The sequence below is a fragment of the Pongo abelii genome, chromosome 21 (genome assembly GCF_028885655.2).
Source record: "Pongo abelii isolate AG06213 chromosome 21, NHGRI_mPonAbe1-v2.0_pri, whole genome shotgun sequence".
NCBI lineage: Eukaryota > Metazoa > Chordata > Mammalia > Primates > Hominidae > Pongo > Pongo abelii.
Window position 1 is genome coordinate 63,572,829 of NC_072006.2, and position 22,867 is coordinate 63,595,695.

Genomic DNA, 22,867 nt, shown 5'->3' on the forward strand with positions numbered 1-22,867 from the left:
TTAGTCATAGCTGTACTGACTGCTGTGAGATGGTATCTCATTGTGGTTTTGATTTGCATTTCTCTGATAATCAGAGATGATGAGCATTTTTTAAATATGCTTGTTGGCTGCTTGCATGTCTTCTTTTGAGAAGTGTCTCTTCATGCCCTTTGCCCACTTTTTAATGGGTTTTTTTTGTTGTTGTTGATTTGTTTAAGTTCCTTATAGATTCTGGATATTAGACCTTTGTTGGCTGCATAGTTTGCAAATCATTTCTCCCATTCCATAGGTTGTCTGTTTACATTGTTGATTGTTTCTTTTGCTACATAGAAACACTTTGGGTTAATTAGGTACCAGTTGTCAATATTTGTTTTTGTTGCATTTGCTTTTGAGGACTTAGTCTTAAATTCTTTGTCTAGGCTAACATTCAGAAGAGTATTTCCTTGGTTTTCTTGTAGGATTTTTATAGTTTGAGGTCTTAAATTTAAGTATTTAATTCATTTTGGGTTAATTTTTGTTTATATTGAGAGGTAAGAGTCCAGTTTCGTTCCGGAATTAGAGTGGCACTAATCACTCTATTCAACATTCTTCTGCATATGGTTAGCTAGTTTCCCCAGCACCATTTATTGAATGGGGGTCCTTTCTTTCACTGTTTATTTTTATTGACTTTGTTGAAAATCAGTTGGTTTTAGGTGTGCAGCTTTATCTCTGGGTTCTCTATTCTGTTCCATTGGTCTGTGTCTCTATTTTTATACCAATACCATGCTGTGTTGGTTATTGCAGCCTTGTAGTATAGTTTGAAGTCAGATAATGTGATGCCTCTGGCTTTGTTATTTTTGCTTAGGATTGCTTTGGCTATTCGGGCTCCTTTTTGGTTCCATATCAATTTTGGAATAGTTTTTTTCTAATTCTGTGAAAAATGACATTGGTAATTTGATAGGAATAGTGTTGAATTGCTTTGGGCAGTATGGACATTTTAATGATATTGAGTCTTATAATCCATGAGCATGGAATGTTTTTTCATTTGTTTGTTTTCTTTCAGTAGTATTTTGTAGTTCTCCTTGTAGAGATCTTTCATCTCCTTGGTTAGATGTATTCCTAGGTTTTTGTGTGTGTATGTGTGTGTGTGGCTATTGTAAATGGGATTGTGTTCTTGATTTGGCTCTCGGCTTGAACGTTACTGGTGTATAGAAATGCTACTGATTTTTGTACATTGATTTTTGTATCCTTAAACTACCGAAGTCATTCATTGGGTCTAGGAGTCTTTTGGTGGCATCTTTAGGGTTTTCTAGATATATAATCATATCATCAGTGAAGAGAGATAACTTGGCTTCCTCTTTTCCTATTTGGATGCCTTTTATTTCTTTCTCTTGCCTGATTACTCTGGCTAGGATTTCCAGTACTATGTTGAATAGAGTGATCAGTGCCATATCTTAAAAATAAAAACTAATTCAAACAAATCCATGTTGAACAAAATATCACCATTTTACATAAAGATAGCATCGCAGAGATCTTCCACTGGGACCTCCCACCGTAGTCAATTGCAGTGGAAATGCTCATTCTGGGCCCTCAGGAACCTCTGGGGTTACATGTGGAGGTTCTGCAAGCACTTGTTCCATCCACATCTCCAGGAAAACAACCACCCAGGCTCTAATTCTTACTTGCCTGCACAGAACAACCTCATCTCTAATGCAATGTTTTTTTGCACACCTACATTTCTGGGCAGCAGGCTCTGTTTATAGGTTGTTAGGTCAATAGTAACAATTACTAAAGAGCTGAGCGGTGGCTCTTTTTTTTTTTTTTTCTGTCTGCTTCTATCTCTTCCTGTTTTCTAAGGGTTGCTACTGTGACGTTAAGTAATGTATAGGAAATAATTTACTTCCTATTTCTTGGCCATACCAAGTTTTATCTCTGCTTGAGTCTCTTCCAGGTTGCTTGAAATGGTGCTTTTCTCAGTTAAACGTGGACTTGACATAAAGGCCAAGCCACAGGAGGCTGCCCTCTTTTATTTTATTTTATCTTTTAAGGCTCAGGGAGCATCTTTCTGTTTTCTGAGATGCTGCCTGCAGAGTAGGAACTGGGAGAGAACACTAAAATGCCCTCTCAGCAAAGAGTAGCGAGCTCCCTACAGAGAGTGTGAGCAGGGGCTCTTGAGCTCATCTCTTCTCTGTGGGGCCAGCCCAGTGGTCCTTTCTGGACCTGTGGGTGTCTTCTCTGGGCAACCAGATCATTGTGTTTGAATCAGAGCATCATTGGCTGAAAACACTCCACTGTTTATAAAGGTATGTAACATGCTCCATGACATAAGCATATATAAAATGTCAGTTAAAAAAAAAACTCTTTTACTCTATGTTCTTAATGATATATTTATCTTCAAGCACGCAGTTAAAGGGAAAATGCTACGTAAAACTGTGTGTGACCCAGTTCAAGTAATTCTCTCATGTGCTTAATACCGCTGTTGCTTTTGTCAAAATATTTACTACAATTCATAATGGCTGTCAGAAACCAGGTCCACAATCCATGTTCTACTAAACAGAAAAACATTTATAAGAAAATTTATTGCTTTATAAACTGTTTTTTTTCCCAATGATGAACCTAATTAAACTGAAAGTGTAAATTGGTTAGAAACATATTAGCCCAAGTATGTGTGTGTATATATATACATATATATATATGTTTTATTAGGCCAAGTTTTTTATTTATATATAATATAATTAAAATATCAAGGTATTTGATAGAGCTACTATTTATAGCAATTCTACTGATCAGCCACCCAAGGGTAGCATTTTTCAATGAGATTTACAAGGGCCAATAGTCCATGTATTTATACACATATCTGACTTCCCAGTGTCCAAAATAGCAAAGAGCTGGAGGCTATCTCAGATCAGCCATGGAAGCCATGCTCTGAGAGGTAACGTGTTTCTCCTTTCCCGTAGCAAATCTTTCTGTAAGAATGAAACCAGAGATGTTATCTACCAAAATGCAACGAGGGACAGGATGCAAATTAGAAAAATGATAACATTAGCTGACTGGGAAAAACAGAATCAACGTCAGGGCCAGTTTAAAATAATATGCTTTTAAACCACCCTCGCTTTATTGCCCCAGCTAAGAGCAAGTATTTAGGACCATAGGCTAATATTAATCAGAGAGAACGTTTAGGTTCTATGGCAATGTTGGCGTCTGTGAGATTTGCTTCCTTAGCTGAGCTTCCGCTGGGAAGCTGGGGAGGGTTGGTCATGAACGAGTGCCATGTGAGTACGATTACCCAAAAGCATCTGCCTAGGGGAAATGGGCTCACTATCAGGGGCCATGGAGTTACCAGCTAGAGAGACTTTTCTCCTGGTAGAGACCATGAACATCATGTACGCAGAGAACCAAGACTGTAAGAGGGAGGTAGGGTAGGCTGTTTGGTTAGGGGAGTGGGGCAGGAACAGACACAGGGAGAGTCTACCATGTCTGGACAAATCACATCTATGGTTTTATCCAATCCTTTGAACAAATGAACATGAGCCCCACTTTTCAGATAAGGAAAACACAGCATGGAGAGTTTAAGTGACTTATTCCAGGTTACAGGGTTTATAGGTAGCAGAGCAAAGGTTCAAAGACAGGCCTTATCTCCAGGGTCTGGGAACTTTGCCCACCATGCTGCCTGTCTGGGTGTGGCATGGCAGGGAAGGCTGAGTTGTGCTGGAAGGTCACACTCAGGGATTTCTGCAGAGCGACTTTGGGGCATAGGTAGGAAGCTTGTTCTCAGTACTGGCTTCTTACCAAGTGAGAGATCTTTGTAGGTTTTCATTGCTTTCCTTGTAGTTCCTTTTTTTTTTCTTCTTTTCTTCTTTTTTGGAGCTGTTGTCTCGCTCTGTCACCCAGGTTAGAGTGCAGTGGCATGATCGGCTCACTACAACCTCTGCCTTCTGGGTTAAAGCGATTCTTCTGCCTCAGCCTCCTGAGTAGCTGGGATTAGAGGTGCTCACCACCACAGCTGGCTAATTTTTTTGTATTTTTAGTAGAGATGGGGTTTCGCCATGTTGGCTAGGCTGGTCTCTAATTCTTGACCTCAGGTGATCTACCTGCCTCGGACTCCCAAAGTGCTGAGATTACAGGTGTGAGCTACCGCGCCCAGCCCCTTGTAGTTTCTTTATGATCACTTTGTATTCATAGCAATGTTGGAGCTTTTCCAGATATGGTAAATGGTAGTGATGTCAATTTTCCTTTGAATATATAACGGTACATAAGGAAAAGTGAGTTGATATAAAGAAAATGAAAGGAAAATGGTCTGTGCAGAGTCAGTGTTTCTCCAAGGGTAGGCTGTGGTACTCATGGCTAGGGTTGGTTCTAGATACACTATGGATGCTGCAGTAAATAACATTGACTCACACACTGGGAAGGTTGTTCCTGTTTTGATTCTATTTATGTATTTATTATTTTTATAAATTAGCCTCTTTGTTTTGAGATCGTTGCAGATTCACCTGCAGTTGTAAGAAAAAAATACACAGAGATCCCATGTGTTTTTTACCCAGTTTCCTCCAATAGCAACATCTTGCAAATCACAATCAAAATATTGACAGTGATATAGTCAAGATATGGAACATTTCTGTCACTGCAAGGATTCCTCGTGGACACCGCAACTCCCTCCTGCTCTCCCCCTCTCTCTCTACCCCCCCACCCCTTAACCCCAAGCAATCACTAGTCTGTCCTCCAGTTTTATAATTTGTCATTTCAAGAATGTTATATGAACGGAATCATTCAGTGTGGTGTGTAGCCTTTGGGGACTGACTTTTTTCATTCAGCGTAATTCTCTAGAGATTCATCCAAATGTTTCATGTGTCAACGGTGTGCTCCTTTTTATTGTTCAGTAATGTTCTGTGATATGGATGTACCACAGTTGGTTTAAATATTCATCGTTGAAGGGCATCTGGGCTGATGCCAATTTTTGACTATTACAAATAAGGCTTTAGAAACATTCATGTACAAGCTTTTGTGTGAATGTAAGTTTTCGTTTGTTTGAAATAAATGCCCAAGAGTGCAATTGCTGGGTTGAATAATAGTTCCATGTTTGATTTGTTAAGAAACGGCCACCCTTTTTTCCAGAATGGCTGTGCCACTTCACATCCACACCGAAATGGATCCTGGCAACGTGGGCAGTGTTTCCAGATCCTCCCCAGCATTTGCTGTTTCACTATTTTTTATTCTAGCCATTCTGACAGGTGTGAAGTGATATTTTATTGTGGCTTTAATTTATATTTCCCAGGTGGCTAAAGATGTTGAACACCTTTTCATGTGCTTATCTGCTGTCTGTATACCTTTTTTGGTGGTAACTTTCTCCATGTGTTTGTGTACTTTCTAATTGGATTGTTGTTGGTTTTTTTTAACAAACAAAATTTTTAAAATTTTTGTAGTTCTGTATAGATTCTAAATATAAGTCCCTTGTCAGATATGTTGTTTGTGAATACTTTCTCCAGATCTGTAGCTAGTTTTTTATTCTCTTATAAGCAGGGGTTTGCACAGAGCAAAAAAAAAAAAAAATTAACTTTGATGAGGTCCATTTTATTATATTTTCCTTTTATGGTTCATACTTTTTGTTTCAAGTCCAGGAACTCTTTCCTACTTTAGAGATCCTAAAGATTTTCTCCTATGCTTTTTTCCCCCTAAGCTTTTACAGTTTTATATTTCACATTTAAGACCGTTTTAAATATTTTGAGTTAATTTCTATATAAGTAAGATGTGAGGTTTAGGTCAAGGTTTTTTTTTTTTTCTTTTTTCTTTTGCCTATGAATGTCAATTGTTTCAGCATCATTTGTTGAAACAGCTACACTCTCTCTACAGAATTGCTTTCAACTTTTGTCAAAAATCAGTTGGCTGAGGCAAGAGAATTGTTTGAACCCAGGAGGCAGAGGTTGCACTGAGCTGAGATCGTGCCACTGCACTCCAGCCTGGGTGACAGAGCAAGACTCCATCTCAAAAGAAAAAAAAATCAGTTGGGTATATTTGTGCAGATTGATTTATGTTTTTTTTTTTTAATTATTCTGTTCTACTCATGTCTGTGTCTATTCTGACAATACAGTCTTGATTACTTTGGCTGTATAATAAGTTATCAAGTTAGGTAGACTGATTCTTTACACTTTATTATCTTTCTTCAAACTTGTTTGAGTTATTCCAGTTCTTTTGCCTTTCTATATAAATTTTAGAATAATCTCATCTATGCCCACAAAAATATCTTACTAGGATTTTGATAGGAATTGCATTAAGCCTATATATCAATTTAGGGAGAATTGACATTTTTACTATGTTGAATCTTCCAATGCGTGAACACAATATGCCTCTTTATTATTTAGATTTTGTTTGAGTTAGTTCATCAGTGTTTTGTAGTTTTCAGTGTATGTCTTGTACATGTTTTTTTAGATTTACAACTACATATTTCGTTTTTCATTTAATTTTGGTTTTCAACCATTCATAGCTAGTATATAGAAATGTAATTGACTTTTGTGTGTTGATCTTGTATCCTGTATCCTTGCTGCATTCACTTATTAGTGTGAGGAGGTTTTTTGTTTTTTTTTGTAGATTCTTTGAGAATTTGTACGTAGACAATAATCTCATCTGCAAATAGGGATAGTTTTATTTTTTCATTTCCTGCTGCAAGTCTTTCCTTTCCCTGTATGTATTTTGTATTTCTTTCTTGCTTTACTGTACTGGCTAAAACTTTCAGTCATCTTCTGAATGAGAGTGATGGGAGTGGACATCTTTCTTTTTCCTGATCTTAGGGAGAAAACATTCAGTTTTTCACCGTTAAGTATAATATAAACTTTGGTGTTTTGCAGATGCTTTTAATCACATTAAGAGATTTCCCTCTATTTCTATTTTCCAACGAGATTTTATTATGAATGGGTGTTGAATTTTGTCAAAAGCGTTTTCTACATCAATTGATATAATTATGTGATTTTTCTTTTTACCCTGTTAATATGGTGGATTATACTGAATGCATTCCTGGAATCCTTGTTCAAGGTGTATAATTTTTTTCTTATCACAGAATTCTATTTGCTGATATTTTGGGAGAGGTTTTGACTCTGTGTTCATGAGGGATATTCGTCTGTAGTTGTCTTTTCATGCTGTCTTTGTCTAGTTTGGTCGCAGGGTAATACCTAGGTGCTTAAAATTAACTGGGAAGTGTTATTTCCTTTTCTGTTTTCTGGATAAAGTTGTGTAGAATTTGTGTTAATTCTTCTTTTAAAGTTAGAATTCTTCACATCAGGGCCTGGAGACTTCTTAATAGGGAGCTTCAAAATTGCAAATTCAATCTGATAAATAGTTATAGTGTGATTCTCACGTGATTCAAATGATCTGTTTCCCATTAGGTGGATCATGGTAGTTTGTGCTTTTTGAGGAATTGTTCCACTTCATCTAAGTCATCAAATTAATGTGAGCTGAGTTATTTACAGTATTCCCTTAAGGTCCTTTTAATGTCTGCAGGGTCTGTAGTGATAGCCCTTTTTCCTTCCTGACATTGATAGTTTGTGTTTTCTCTCATTTGTCCTTTGTCAGTTTTTGTAGAGATTCTAAAGACGAATTTTAAGCTGGGCACAGTGGCTCATGCCTATAATCCCAGCACTTTGGGAGGCTGAGACGGGTGGATCACTTGAGGCCAGAAGTTCGAAACCAGCCTGGCCAACGTGGTGAAATCCTGTCTCTACTAAAAATACAAAAATTAGCCTGGTGTGGTGGTGCGCACCTGTAATCCCAGCATGTTGCAAGCTGAGGCAGGAGGATCAGTTGAAGTCAGGAGTTTGAGACCAGCCTGACCAACATGGTGAAACCCTATCTCTACTAAAAATACAAAAATTAGCCGGGCGTGATGGCAGACACCTGTAATCCCAGCTACTCGGGAGGCTGAGGCAGGAGAATCTCTTGAACCCAGGAGGCGGAGGTTGCAGTGAGCCAAGATCATGCCACTTCACTCTAGCCTGGGCAATAGAGTGAGACTCTGTCTCAAAAGAAAAGGTGAATTTTATTAATCTTGCCTAAGAAAAAGCTCTTTCTTTCATTGATTTTCTCTATTATTTTTCTGTTTCGATTTGACCAATTTCTTCCCCTACCTTTATTATCTCCTTTCTTCCACTTGCTCTGGATTTATTATGCTTTCCTTTTACTACAGTGAAGTGGGAGTCTAGAGTCTTGATTTGAAACCCTCCTTCTTTTTCTTTTTCTTTTTAAACAATTAATAGCAGTTTATTTTAAAACATTTTTGTGGGTACATAGTAGGTGTATATATTTGTGGGGTACATGAAATGTTTTGATACAGGCATGCAGTGTGAAATCATCACATTGTGGGAAATGCTCCTCTTTTCTAATGTAAAACATTTAGTGCTATAAATTTCCCTCCCAGCACTGCTTTAGCTGTGTGCCACAAATTTTGAGATGTATTTTTGTTTTCACACATCAGTGTATTTTTTGATTACCGTGGGGGCTTCCTCTTTGACCCATGGATTATTTAGAACTGTGTGCCATTTCGTTTTCAAGTATATGAAGCTGTCCTGTTATCTTTCTGTTGTTGATTCATAGTTTGATTCCGTTGTGGTCAGAGAACATGCTTTATATGATTTTAATTCTTTAAATTTGTTGAGGTTGATTTTATGGCCTGGAATGTGGTCTATCTTGATGTAGCAGTCTGGGTCCAATCAGGAAGCAGGAGCCATACAATAGGCTAAATGAGAGAAGCTGATGATAAGAATTATTAACTATAATGAAGAGGGACCATAAGACATAAGGGAACTCCATGTGGCACCCTAGGATTGAGATTCAGCTTCTCAGCTGAGAGAGACAGCTTCCATTTCTCCCAGCAAGGACACACGTGGAAGGAGTCAGACCTCCTTGGAGGAGATGTGATTTGCTCACTGGATAGCAGAGGAGTTGGCTGGCTTAGCAAGACTGAAGCTTATCTGGAGTTGCTGGGCAAACAATGGGCAACTTTCTGGAGTACAGGTGGGAGGTGGCAGGCAATCTACAACCAGAGACGTGGGTGTGTTATGGGAGTCTGGCACTAGTGGGACAGAAGTCTCCAGAGCACCCAGAAAGACAGTGTGCCGGCTGTGTGGTTGCAGAAGGAGCAGATCCATGTGAACCCCCCAGCCACAGGCAGGCTGTGTAACAGCTTTGGTTTTTACGTTGTGGGGGCTGCAGACAGATTACTGCTGGGCTGAGGCTGCAAGATTGCAGAGGGAGTGAGTCCTGGGGCCTGTGGCTGGGAGGGGGCGCTCCATGGCATGTCCTCATACCCACACCACTGGCCCTCTCCTGGGCCCTTTCTGGAAACTGCAGGAAGCCTCTTCCTCCTGCAATGACCCTCCAACATCCTCTGTTGGAAAAACCTAGCACTGTGCCCACTTTAAAGGAGAAAATCTTTAAAAGTTTGCATCCTTTATCATACAGCATGTATTGAATGGCATTTTTTGGAGCTGAGAGGCAATAAATTTCTATCTGGCACAGTCTATCCCTTTGCCTATGCAGCCCCATGTGTACCCTTTACATTCATTTGAACTTTCTTACAACAGAATGGCTCTATATTTCCACCTAACAAGATACATCCATGCTTCTAGCAAGTGAAGAGGTTCTCACTTGTTCGAAATGAGCAGATGCAGTCATTGTACTCAGCACAGGCTGTATCAATTGCTCTTCAAATTCAGTCAAGATCTCACTGAATATTCTGTTCCCTAAAGCCTAAATTGTAAAGTTAACTTCCAATAACTCATGTATTAAAATTTCAAACATGAAGTAGGAGAAAGAAGTAGAGAATGATTAGTAAAGATAAAATAAAACTCATTCGTATAACACACATACAGACCATACACAAACCCCCTCCGGTCCTCATTTATATAATTGATCATGAAGTTGTAGTTCATATCTGTGACTTTCTTCTTCCACCACCCATTCCACATCTTCCTTGACCTCAGCTGCCCTGGGTTCTTTACCTCTTAGAATATCTACTAACTCCTGAAAGTTTGAATATGTACTTTTCTCCCAAATTGCAGTTGTTCCAGTATGTGGCAATAGGTCCATTTGAGAAGGCATAAAGAAAGATTTACAATATGTCCTTTTGGCAATAGTAGAGTGTCCTTTTCAAGGGGACCTGGGTTTCCCTTCAATCAAGGGCCTGTAGGTCTGCAAACTGCCTTAGTTCTGAAAACTGGGTAAAGGGCTGTGAGTTTCCATTTGATGACTGAGTCACGTTACTTGCCACCACACTTAGAACTTTTCCTATGATTTCCTATGATACCAGGTGATATCTTAGTAGACTGACTGGTCTTTCCCTCCGAGGGACAACGTGATCAGTTAGTTACTGCTAAGATCTCTGCGAGCCAAAGAATTCGGATTCCTGCCATTCCCTATTGCTTCTGTGGCACGCTCACCTTGTCTTTGGCAATGAAGTGATGCCACTTGGTCCTCTGCTATTCTGGGACCCCCCACAACCACAGTGAAATGAGGGAGCCTGTCTCAATAGTGGTGTCCCCTACAGCTCTTCCTGGCCTGGAAAAAGAGCAACCACAGATCTTTTCGGGGATGCGGGTGCTCCCCTCATTAATGCATTTCTCAGTGCCCTCCTGAAGAGGGGCCTTCTGGGTCTTCTTGAGGCATGCTGTTGGGAGAGTTGAAGGTTGCCTGTGATACACCTGGCCCAGCAGGCATATTTACCATAGTCTTTAGATCCCCTCCTCTGTGTCATGCCAGGGAAGCTCCAGCATTCCAGCCTCACTAAATGCAGGTCACCATCATTACCAGATTTCAGTCAACCAACCTAGGAAGCTTTTAAAGCCACATCCAGCTGCACAACTAATACATTAAATTGAGACTCTCTGGTAAGTGCACTCCTGTCAATGAATTTGGTCCAATGGCCAGTGGTGTTTTCTGCTCTCCTTGGTATAAACCCACGGAATCCATTTGCACACACATGTTCCCTAGGTTTCTGCTGACATATTAGCCAGGGCGTTCAGCTCTTCTGGTGTGTGAGCCATTTCCTTCTGGGTCATAGTGAGCACCTGTCTCCTTGGGCCATGCTGAGATTTGACTCTAGTTAAATCTAGTTAAGTCTAGAGGGAGCAGGGGCTTGTTGTGGTGGGTTCTGAGAAGGATCAGTATCCCCTTTCAAGGCATCTACCCTAAGTGAAGGCATCATAAGGTTTTCCAGCTCAGGAAGTCTGGCCTCTGTGGACAGTGGAGGGGAAGCTGCTGCCACTTGTACGGGAGGCTCAGAATGACCTGGAGGTCAATGTTGTCAGTTTCTCTAGGTCCAACAAGATGTCCTCACCTCGAGTTTTAGGATCCCATTTTTTCCTGATTAGTGCCCAGATTTTCACATGAGAAGCTTGGCATGACTGTGAATTCAACTGCCATTTTAATTCAGTAACTTGCACCATTAAATTTTTTGTTTGATTTTCAGCAACATCAGCCCTGTGGCTACAAAAATGAGAGATTCTTTTAGGGCTGTCATGAAGGTTGTATGATCCTCAGATCATGACTCGAGGTGGGAATTAATGGACCTGAGCTTGTCATTTTCTCTCTGTAAGTGCTCAAGGACACCAAAAGAAATCCATTTCATACCACATCCCTTATGGTCATCATTCCTGCCATACAGCAGGGGCAGAAGCCACTTGAGCTTCCAAGGCACATGTTCTAAATTGGCACTTTGCCACAATTGACCACAGGTGATGGCTTTATTAATTGTGATGCTTTTGTACCTCACGGGTTACAAGAGTCACATTTCTCATCGTCAAGGAGCTCAGCACTGTGCTCACATCCAAAAGCACAACCATACTAGTCCCTAAATCCCATCATTAGGGATCTCTTGGGACCATTCCCAGAGACAATTCTGTAGACTTCTGTGCCCAGTCAGAAGACAGAAACCACCCAGTGGGTTATGCAGGGGAAACTTAGCGTAGGAATGATTAGTTACAATGAAAGAGTGACTATTAGGTGCAAGGAAACTCTATAGGGTACCCTAAGATTGAGGGAGAGTACTCAAGGAACAACACACTTGGAAGGCATTCAGGTCTCATTGGAGAAGCTGTGATTTTAGCCACCAGAAAGCAGAGAAGTTGGCTGATTCAGCTAGACTTGAGATTATGTGGAGTTGCTAGGCAAACAGCTGACAACCCTCTGGGGTGCTGCTGGAGAGCAGACCATGCACAAGCAGAGATGTGGGCGTGCATCTGGGAGCCTGGGCACAGCAGGATAGAAGGCTTTGGAGCTTGTGGCATGCATAGAGGAAGTGGGGCTTGCAGAGGAAATGGCCACTGTGTGTGGACTCCTGGCCACAGGAGGCTAGCTGGCTTTACGTGGCTTTAGTTTCGCTGTCTGGAAGGCTGCAGATGGATTATCCCCGATCCAAGGCTGTAGGCTGCACAGGGAGCACTTTTGCAGCCTGCGGTTCAGGCTGGTTCTCTCAGATACCCCCGCATAATGGTTGCTCTAGGTATTACATTTTATATATATGGAACTTATCATAGTCTGCTGGTGTCGTTATTTTACCTGTTGGAGTGAAGAGTAGAAATCTCACCTCCATTTATGCCCTCACATTTAGAATTATCTTAAATATTTCCTTTACATACATTTAGAACCATATCAAACAGTGTTATAATTTTTGTTTCAGCCACCAAACATGATTAAGAAAACTTGCTTGGGAGTGTTGGCTCACGCCTGTAATCCCAGGACTTTGGGAGGCCAAGGCGGGAGGATTGCTTGAGCCCAGGAGGTTGAGGCTGCAGTGATTCATGTACGCGCCACTGATCAATGTATGTGCACTCCAGCCTGGGTGACAAAGCAAGACCCTGTCTCAAAAACAAAAAAAAAAAACAAGAAACAAAAACAAAAAAAACCCCAAAACAAAAAAGAAAAACTCAAAAGGAAATGTTTTTACCCACTTTTTTACTCTTTCCATTGTTCTTTTTTCCTTCCTGATGTTCCAAGTTTCTCTTTTTGTTACTTCCTTTCTGTTTAGAGAACTTCCATTCTTTGAGGGTGGGCCTGCTGGTGACAGATTCTATTTGTTTTCATTTATTTGAGAATGTCTTGATTTCCCCTTCATTCCAGGAGGATATTTACATATTTTCACTGGATATAAAATTTTAGGCTGACACTTCCTTTCCATCAGCTCTTGAAAAATATGATACCCTTTTCTACTTGCCTCCAAGTTTCTGATGAGAACTTGCTTTCATCAGAATTGTTTTTTCTGTAGCTAAGGCATTGTTTCTCACTTGCTTCTTTCAATATTTTTTATCTTTAGAGTTCAGGAGTTTGACTATGACGTGCTTTGGTGTGGATTTCTTTGGGTTTATCCTGGTGGTGGGGGTGGGGTGGGTGGTTCTCTCAGCTTCCCGAACCTGTAGCTTTATGTCTTCTGCCAAATCGAAGCTCCTGAACATTATTTGAGCACTTTTTAGGCCCATCTTCTTTCTCTTCTCCTTCCCAGACTCTGATGATAGCAATATTAGACCTTTTGTTAGTGCCATAGGTCCCTGAGGCTGTTCATTTTTTTTTTTTTTTAAATTTTCATCCTGTTTTCTCTCTGTTGCTCAGATTGGGTAATTTCTATTGACCTATCTTCAAGTTCACTGATTCTTTTTTTCTGTCCTGTCCATTTTTCTGTTGAGAGCATCCACTGAGTTTTTAAATTTTTGATTATAGTATTTTTCATTTCTATTATTTCCATGTGGTTCTTCTTTTATCTTCTGTGTCTTTGCTGGGGCTTTCTATGTTTCCTTTGTTTCAAGCATATTTGTAAGTGTTCATGGAAATATTTTCATGATGGCTGCTTCACGGCTGTCAGGGAATCCCAGCACCTCTTGCGTCTTAGTGTTGGCATCTGTGCATTGTCTTTTTTCTTTCAGTTTGAGGTCTTCTTGGTTCGTGGTATGACAAGTGATTTTTAATTGAGACTTGGACATTTTGGGCATTATGTTATGAGAGTCTGGGTTTAGTGACCCTTCTGTGTTAGCTGGCTTCCTTTGCTACTGCTCTGGCTGGGGAAGAGATGAGTGGAAGTCGAGGTTCCCCACTCAGCCTCTGTTGGTACCTGTTGGGAAGGCCCTGTTACCTCCTGGGAAGGATAGTAGTGCTGGCTTTCTGCCAGGCCTTCACTGACATTTCCCTGTCTGGAAGAGCTAGGAATGCCTTGTTATTGCCTCCCACAGAAAGAAGGAGTGGATTAACACACTGTGGCACACCCACACCGTGAAATAGGACTTGGCAAGGAAAAGGAATGAATGATTGGAGCACACAACAACTTGGATGGCTCTCAAAGGTATTGTCCTGAATGAAAGAAGCTGGACCAAAAAAGCCACATAATATGTGGTTGCATTTATAGGACATTCTGGAAAAGACAAACTTATAGGGACAGAAAACAGATCTGTGGTTGCCAGAGGCTGGAGGTGGAGGAAGAGATTGACCAGAGAGGGGAGGCATGATTTGGGGTTGTGATGGCCTTCTTCATTTTGATTATGTTGGTTGTTACACGACTGTATATATTTGTCAAAATTCACAGAACTGTACACTAAAGAGGGTGCATTTTACTGTATGTAAATTGTACCTTAATTAAAAAAAATACATCCTGTTGAGAGAGGGAGAAATTTGAGGAACATGATCTCTTGCCACCTCTCAGTCTGCAGCCATAGAATCGTGTTAGGTCCTAACTGCCACACCTTTTCTGAGTAACCCCCCAGACCCGCTGTAACACACATGTGTATTTCACTTTAGTGCATACACTGTGTCCATTTATAAAGAGTGCCTATCCATACCTTGTAGTTCCGACATGGGCAGTTTAAGAGGTAGGGTTAACTCATATAATATTCTGAATCACGTCAGTATTTGGGACGCTTCTTCCTACCCTTTCTTTGAATTCAGCATTGCATCTGTTTGCTATTTTCCTGGATAATTATTGTAATTATATTAAAGAATAACCATCACCAATACAATATTCTGAATTCATTATTTCACATCATAAACAAATCTGTTGATAGCCTGCTAGGCAATCACGAATCGTGGTGCTATGTAGCATTTTATTTTGTGTTCTAAGCCACAAGGAATCAAGATAAACCTCCAACACAGCCAGGCCCATACTAGAAAGATCTGCCCTTGGCACACACGACAGCCAGCAGAGGTCACCTTCCAAGTGGCCGTCAGTGGTGGAAGGAGAGCAGTTCTGGATGGCAGTTCTCATCCTTGTGCTGGCCTTGTCTTCCATCCAGCAATAAAGCTTTAGGCTTTGCTTTCTCCGTTTGCCGTGGAGGACAGTAACAGTCACAGCAGTAATCAAGACAGGCCTCTTGTCATTTAATTAAGCATGGCATCCCTAGTATCCATAATTTCAGGTCATTAGGTACCCAGACATTGTTCTCTCCATTTTGCAGATGAGGAAACAGAAGCCCAGGGAAATAGTATACTTGCCCAGAAAGAATTAAAACAAATGTTGTTGAGCAGGCTAGCGTCTGTGGGTGCAGTTCCTCTGATTCAGTGTGTCATGCCGCAAACATGCCAGGCACATTCCCACCTCAGGGCCTTTGCACTGGCTGTTTGCATCCATTGGCCTTTGCATTGCAGGAAACACTCTTACCCCAGGTACCAGCATGGCTCATTCCACCACTAGGTTCCCATGTTAAAACCAGGCAAGTCTACGACAAACTAGCACGAGTTGGTATACAGTACACCAGTAAATGAAAGAGCATGTGTTATGGAGCTGACATTCTTGTTAGGGATGCTCACCTGGCCCATCTCATTTAAAATTGCACTCTTCCCTCACTGGCTGGACAAGGAAGGTCTCTCCTGGGATTGCTCGGCTCAGCTCCACGTGGTCGCTCATCCTCCTGGGAGCTCATCTGGGCTTATTCTCATGGCAGAAGCAGAGCAGAAGCGTGCAAGCTTCTTGGGACCCAGGCACACCCTCCCTAATGCGACACAATGTTGCCTGGAGTTGAGGAGTGGAGAAGAAGTCTCCAGATCTTATGGGAGGAGTGGCAAGTGCCCTTGCAGAGGCCACAGAAACAGAGGTGCGAAGAAGCGAGGCTGTTTTTCCCATCTGCTCACAGTACTTCTCAGTACCTCCAACTCAGCCAGTTTTTCTTTTGGTTTTGAATTTTGTCTTATTTCCTTGTTTGATCAACAGATGCGGTGAGAAGCTTGCTAAACACTGGAATCGTGTTTAGCAGTAGCTGTGAGGGCCATGTGGGGCTGAGCCTGCTTGAGGGAACCAAGGCTTCAAGCCCCCTCCTTTCACTTGGGCATTATGAGTTGACAGCTAGGAGCATTACCAAGTGGTGGAAATTGTTATTTTCTTGTGCAGGCTGTGAGGTTGAATTCAAGTGAATTAAATTTGCATGTTAAGGGACTCTGCTGTATAAACCTTTGGGAATTTCTGAGAAATCGTAGACTAGAACAGCATGGCTCGGCTCAAATAAGTGAGGAACCTCTTCAGAGGAGTTTCACATAAAAATGTCTTCCCTGTTTCTCAAATGTGATAATTTAAGTCAGGCCATTTTTTTATAGTCTTATCTAAGGCCATAATTCATTCACTCAACCAATATTTATTGAACACCTGCTATGTGCCAGGTAGTATACAGGGCCGTGGGCCATCCTGGGTCAATGATTGATATTATGCAGTCATTCAGTATAATGGTTCAGAAAGAATCTCATGCCTTAAAAAAAATGTATTAATAACTCACTCTACAACTTGGATATACTAAAAGAAAATATTCCTTTACTTTTCCATAGCTGATCGGATCTTCTCTAAGATCAGTGGGAGTGGAAGAAAAAACATGTATTTGTTGATTCCATTAGGCTTTTACTTTGGGCCAGGCATGTTTACAGTTCATTTGAGTATCACATGATGCCATGGGGGAGGTGTCAATATTTTTCCATTTTACAAACAAGAAAACTGAGTCCCAGGGAGGCTGTGCAGCTCATCTGAGTCACAGGACTTGGAAATGCATGGTGGGATTTGGGTCGTCCTTCAGAGCCCGCTCTCTGAAACACTCTATGAAATAAACACCCAGTCTCCTTATGTCCCCATATGTCATGTTCTTTTACCCATCCTCCACCCCCAGCACAAAGGACTTGAAGGGCGGGGGGTCCACCCTGGAGCCCTCATTACAGAGCACCTCTTCCCACTAGTTGTCCCCGCCCTGGCACCCTGTGAGCTCCACGACAGACTCTGTTCATATCATGGGAGGACCACGGTGGCTCAGGACAGTGCAGCCCTGGGGCCCCCACTGCCCGACCGTGCCTCACACCAGGTCACACATGGACAGCCTGTGAAGATGACTCTTTACAGAGTCCATCAATGGGAAGTTGGGAGACAGCCCTGGTGTTACCCCCACTTGTACCTGCTCCTCTCTGGTTGAAGCCTGACCCTCCCATTTGTCTTCCTCCTCCGCACCCATCCGCTTCTCACTACAGTCCAGCAAAGGGCAGAGCTTCCTTTCACATCCTGGATTTGTTTCCTGAGCCTGCAGTAACAAATGACCACACACTGTGGGGCTCACAGCAACAGAATGGATTTTCTCACATTGCAGGAGACCAGCGGCCTGAAATCAAGGCATCCACAGGGCCACCCTCCCTCTAAAGCTCTGGGTGGGGGGGCTGGGGGGGGTCCTTCCTGGCCTCTTTCAGTTCCTGGTGGCTCCAGGCATTCCCTGGCTTGTGGCTGGATTGTGCCCCATCTCTGCCTCTGTCCTCGTGTGGGTCTTCGCATGGCCTACTCCCTGGGTCCCTGCATCCTCTCCTCTTCTTATAAGGACACCATCAGTCACTGGATTTAGGGCCCCCACTAAATGCAGTGTGATACCATTTTGAGATCCTTAATGATATCTGCAAAGACCCCATTTCCAAATAAGGTCCCATTCACAGGTAGTAGGGACAGGACTCGGATGCTGTTTTGGAGAATACAATTCAACCCACCATGCTTCCCTTACATAAAGCTGCCCTCACCTATCAGGCAGCTAGGCCCATATCTTTGCTGTGCCACTGTTAGAGGGGCATCTTCTCTACAGGAGAGTTCTGGGCACAGGTCCTCCCTCCTTGGAGCGTGAAATATTAAACAAAGAGCGAAGGTAATTTTGAAAAACTCTTCACTCTCATAAACAATACCTGGCTTTCTAGATGATCATTTTATTTTATTTTATTTTGAGACAGAGTATCACTCTCACCCAGGCTGGAGTGCAGTGGTGCGATCTGGCTCACTGTAGCCTCAACCTCCTCAGTTCAAGCGGTTTTCCCACCTCAGCCTCCTGAGTAGCTGGGACCACAGGCGTGTACCACCATGCCCACCTAATTATTTATTTTTTGTAGAGATGGGGGTCTCACTATGTTGCCCAGGCTGGTCTCAAGCTCCCCGGCTCAAGCACAGATGATCATCTTATGAGAAATCTTTTTTATTTTTTATTTTACTTTAAAAGTTCTGGGATACATGTGCAGAATGTGCAGGCTTGTTACATAGGTATACATGTACCATGGTGGTTTGCTACACCTATCAACTTGTCATCTAGGTTTTAAGCCCAGCATGCATTAGATATTTGTCCTAATGGTCTCCCTCCCCTTCCCCTCCAACAACCCCCTGACAGGCTCTGGTGTGTGATGTTCCGCTCCCTGTGTACATGTGTTCTCATTGTTCAACTCCCACTTATGACTGAGAACATGCAGTGTTTGATTTTCTGTTCCTGTGATAGTTTGCTGAGAATGATGGCTTCCAGCTTCATCCATGTGCCTGCAAAGGACATGAACTCATTCTTTTTTATGGCTGCATACTATTCCATGGTGTATATGTGCCACATTTTCTTTATCCAGTCTATCACTGATGGGCATTTGGGTTGGTTCCAAGTCTTTGCTATTGTAAATAGTGCTGCAATAAACATATGTGTGAATGTATCTTTATAGTAGAATGATTTATAATCCTTTGGGTATATACCGAGTCATGGGATTGCTGGGTCAAATGGTATTTCTGGTTCCAGATCCTTGAGGAATCACCACATTGTCTTCCACAATGGTTGAACTAATTTACACTCCCACCAACAGTGTAAAAACATTCCTGTTTCTCCACAGCCTTGTCAGCATCTGTTGTTTCCTGACTTTTTAATAATTGCCATTCTAACTGGCACGAGATGGTATCTCACTGTGATTTTGATTTGCATTTCTCTAATGACCAGTGATGATGATCTTTTTTTCATATGTTTCTTGGCTGCATAAATGTTTTCTTTTGAGAAGTATCTGTTCATATCCTTCGCCCACTTTTTGATGGGGTTGTTTTTCTCTTATAAATTTGTCTAAGTTCCTTGTAGATTCTGGATATTAGACCTTTGTTAGATAAGTAGCTTGCAAAAATTTTCTCCCATTCAGTAGGTTGCCTGTTCACCCTGGTGATAGTTTCTGTTGTTGTGCAGAAGCTCTTTAGTTTGATTAGATCCCATTTGTCAATTTTGGCTTTTGTTGCAATTGCTTTTGGTGTTTTAGTCATAAAGTCTTTGCCCATGCCTGTGTCCTGAATGGTATTGCCTAGGTTTTCTTCTAGGGTTTTTATGGTTTTGGGTTTTACATTTAAGTCTTTAATCCATCTTAATTTTTGTATAATGTGTAAAGAAGGGGTCCAGTTTCTGTTTTTTGCATATGGCTAGCCAGTTTTCCCAGCACCATTTAATAAATAGGGAATCCTTTCCCCATTGCTTGTTTTTGTCAGGTTTGTCGAAGGTCAGATAGTTGTAGATGTGTGGTGTTATTTCTGAAGTCTCTGTTCTGTTCCCTTGGTCTATATATCTGTTTTGGTACCAGTACCATGCTGTTTTGGTTACTGTAGCCTTGTAGTATAGTTTGAAGTCAGGTAGCGTGATGCCTCCAGCTTTGTTCTTTTTGCTTACGATTGTCTTGGCTATACAGGCTTTTTTTTTTGGTTCCACATGAAATTTAAAGTAGTTTTTTCTAATTCTGTGAAGAAAGTCACTGGTAGCTTGATGAGAATAGCATTGAATCCATAAATTACTTTGGGCAGTATGGCCATCTTAATGATATTGATTCTTCCTTTCCATGAGCATGGAATGTTTTTCCATTTGTTTGTGTCCTCTCCTATTTCCTTGAGCAGTGGTTTGTAGTTCTCCTTGAAGAGGTCCTTTATGCCAATCTTATTCTGCATGCCAGCCCACACTTCCCTGTTCTCTCTGTCTTTCTTCACTGGAAGGAATATACTTCTCAACTCCTTGATCTTGGGTGAATCCCTCCATCACTCAGTGCCTTATTCCTCTTGTTAGAATAATAGCAGCACCTCCCTGCTGTGTGGATTAGATGGCTTAGGGCATGTGTAGACCTTGGGCCTGTGGCCTGGACATGGTGTCACATAAAGGTCAGCTCCCTGTGCTGTGAACCTGCAAAGCTTAGGCAGAAGATGTCTCAGGCAGATCAAGGTAACACTGATGGGCTTGGGAAAAAGAAAAAGAGAAAATTATCTGAATAATTTTCAGCAGATTTTTCCCATTTTGCATTATGCTGTGATCAGTGCTTGTAGGTAGCATCTGTTTAATCCTCGTTATCCACATTTTACAAATGCAAATCCTGAGGTTAAGGAACTTGCTGAGCCTCACAGGGAGGGGGTAAGTGGCAAAACCAGAACTCAAACCCAGGCTTTTTTCTTCTTCCACCAAGAAGACAGGGGACGGGGATGGCTGAGCGCAGCTGGCAGGCCCTCCCTCTTGCCAAAGCCAGCCTGACATCAAGCTTCTCCTTCCACACATCTGCAACCAATTGACCATCTACAGGGAAACCACGTAATTTGTGTATGAAAATTAGGCAATTGCAGGAGACACTCCTCTCCTCCAACTTGCCTAAGCTTTCTGCACACTGTGTGTTTGTTTGTAAACTCTCTTCTGGCCTGCTCCTTTATCATAATTGTTTAGGCAAAACGTATTTTGTCACTAAACAGAATGAATTTGGGTGAAGTCGTAGTGGGAACTAACATGTCTTTGGCCCTGACAGGAAGCGGGCAGCCTCCCCTGCTTTTAGGGAGGTGTTGCTTCTAACCAGCTACTCTCACCCTCAGAGACCCTTCCAGACCCTTCTAGAATCTGACAAAAGTTAGGGCTGCTCCTGCTCTCTGGGAACATTCAGCTGCACACATAAGGTAAGTTGTAATTTCACTCTGGGTCCTGGCTGGCCTAGATGCACATTCAAGTGGCGGGGGCGACTGAGAGGGGTTTAAATGCGGGGCTATTTACAAAGTGTGGGCCTGGTTCTGGGAAGTTGGGGCACCTGAGGGCTGGCAGCAGTGGGGGAGTGTTACCCACTCCGGGCATAAGAGGCCAACGTGGGAACCGTGCTTGGACCTAGAGAGGGCCACCTAACGAAAGTGTGTCCCTGAGTAGAGGGACAAAGGCCACCTTGGAGCCAGGCCTGACCTTACCCTCCTGCCCCGACTTGCCAGCACCTCCCTTTGGGCAAGCCTAGCTGGGTGCCAGTGGACTAGGGAGCATGTTGCTACAGCCTTGCAGGTACAGGGTCTACACCAAGTGTGTATCAGGTGAAGATTGTAAGTTAGGGAGGTGCTTCTCAAAGTAGAGGACCATACCACTCAGGTGTGCAAGAGCATACATGGTGGCCTACAGATACATATTTTTAAAAATTTAATAGGTATTTATGTTAATGGTTCGTAGGGAAAATTGATCTTCTCTTTTTGGTGATGATTGATTTAGTATCCCCACCCCCCGCGTTTATGCCCAATTATTACAAGTATTTATTTCTTTTGGCCCCCTCGTTCCTGCAATAGGCAAAACATGACATCATGGTTTATGCCTTGCATTTCTGGGCTGGTGAGGATAAATATCTTTTCACATCTCTTTTAAAAAACTGTTTTGATTTAAAACAATTTTCGAAGTTAATAGACAATTTTTAAGAGTAGTTTTAGGTTTGTAGAAAAATGAGGAGAAAGTACAGAGAGCTCCCATCCGCCACTTTCAGCCTGTGCCCCCACTGTTTTCCCTGCTATGAGCATCTTGCAAATGAGGGTGGTGCATTGGTTGCAACTGGTGAACCCATTGATAGACACCAAAGTCCATAGTCTACACTAGGGTTCTGTCTTGGTATTGCATGTTCCATGAGTTTTGACAAATGTATAGTGGCAAGTGTTTGGTGTTACAGGATCAGAACAATCCCTTTCACTCCACCCACCTCTTCATCCCCTCCTCCCCCAACCCCTGGCAACCCCTGACCTTTTCACTGTCTCCATAGTTTTGCCTTTTCCAGAAGGTCATACAGTTGGAACCACACAATACAAAGTCTTTTCAGATTGGCTTCTTTCACTTAGGAACATGCATTTAAGGTTCCTTTGTGTCTTTCTGTGGCTTGCTAGCTTATTTGCTGGCTTATTTCTTTTTTATCGATGAATAATATTCCATTGTCTGGATGTGTGGTTACTGATGTTTACTGAAGGACATCTTGCTTATGTCCAGGTTTTTGCTATTACAAATACAATTGCTGATGTTTACATCAGTGTGCAGGTTTTTGTGTGAATGTCAGTTTTCAACTCACTGGGCAATGATATAGTTCCCCTTCCTCCCTTTTTTTTTTTTTTTTTTTTACTTTCTGAAAATTGCGATACAATATACATAAAATATAACACTTTCACCATTGTGAAGCATACAGTTCAGTGGCATGAAGTACATTCACACTGCATGTATCCCTTTTAAAGCAATGGTGTTCCAGCCATGAGGCTCTATAAAGGTAGGGTGGGGACTGAGTAATAGTATAAGTGGTCCCCATACGTGGTGGAGTGGGTGATGGTGGTGCAGGATGAATGGAAGTTTGGGAAACTTGTAACTACACCAGCCATCTTAGTACCCAAGTTCTATCTGCTTAATGTGTCCAATATGCTTCTCCA

At 41.9% G+C, this 22,867-nt stretch overlaps 1 protein-coding gene across 1 annotated transcript in view; it reads left to right on the forward strand.

Annotated features, from left to right (window-relative positions):
• The first annotated feature begins 1,874 nt into the window (after positions 1-1,874).
• ZNF831 (zinc finger protein 831) overlaps positions 1,875-22,867 on the forward strand; it is a 94,569-nt gene continuing 73,576 nt past the window's right edge. Inside the window, exon 1 of the mRNA XM_024239019.2 lies at positions 1,875-2,261. The gene's annotated coding sequence lies outside the window, so the exon portion shown is untranslated. The remainder of the gene's footprint in view (positions 2,262-22,867) is intronic.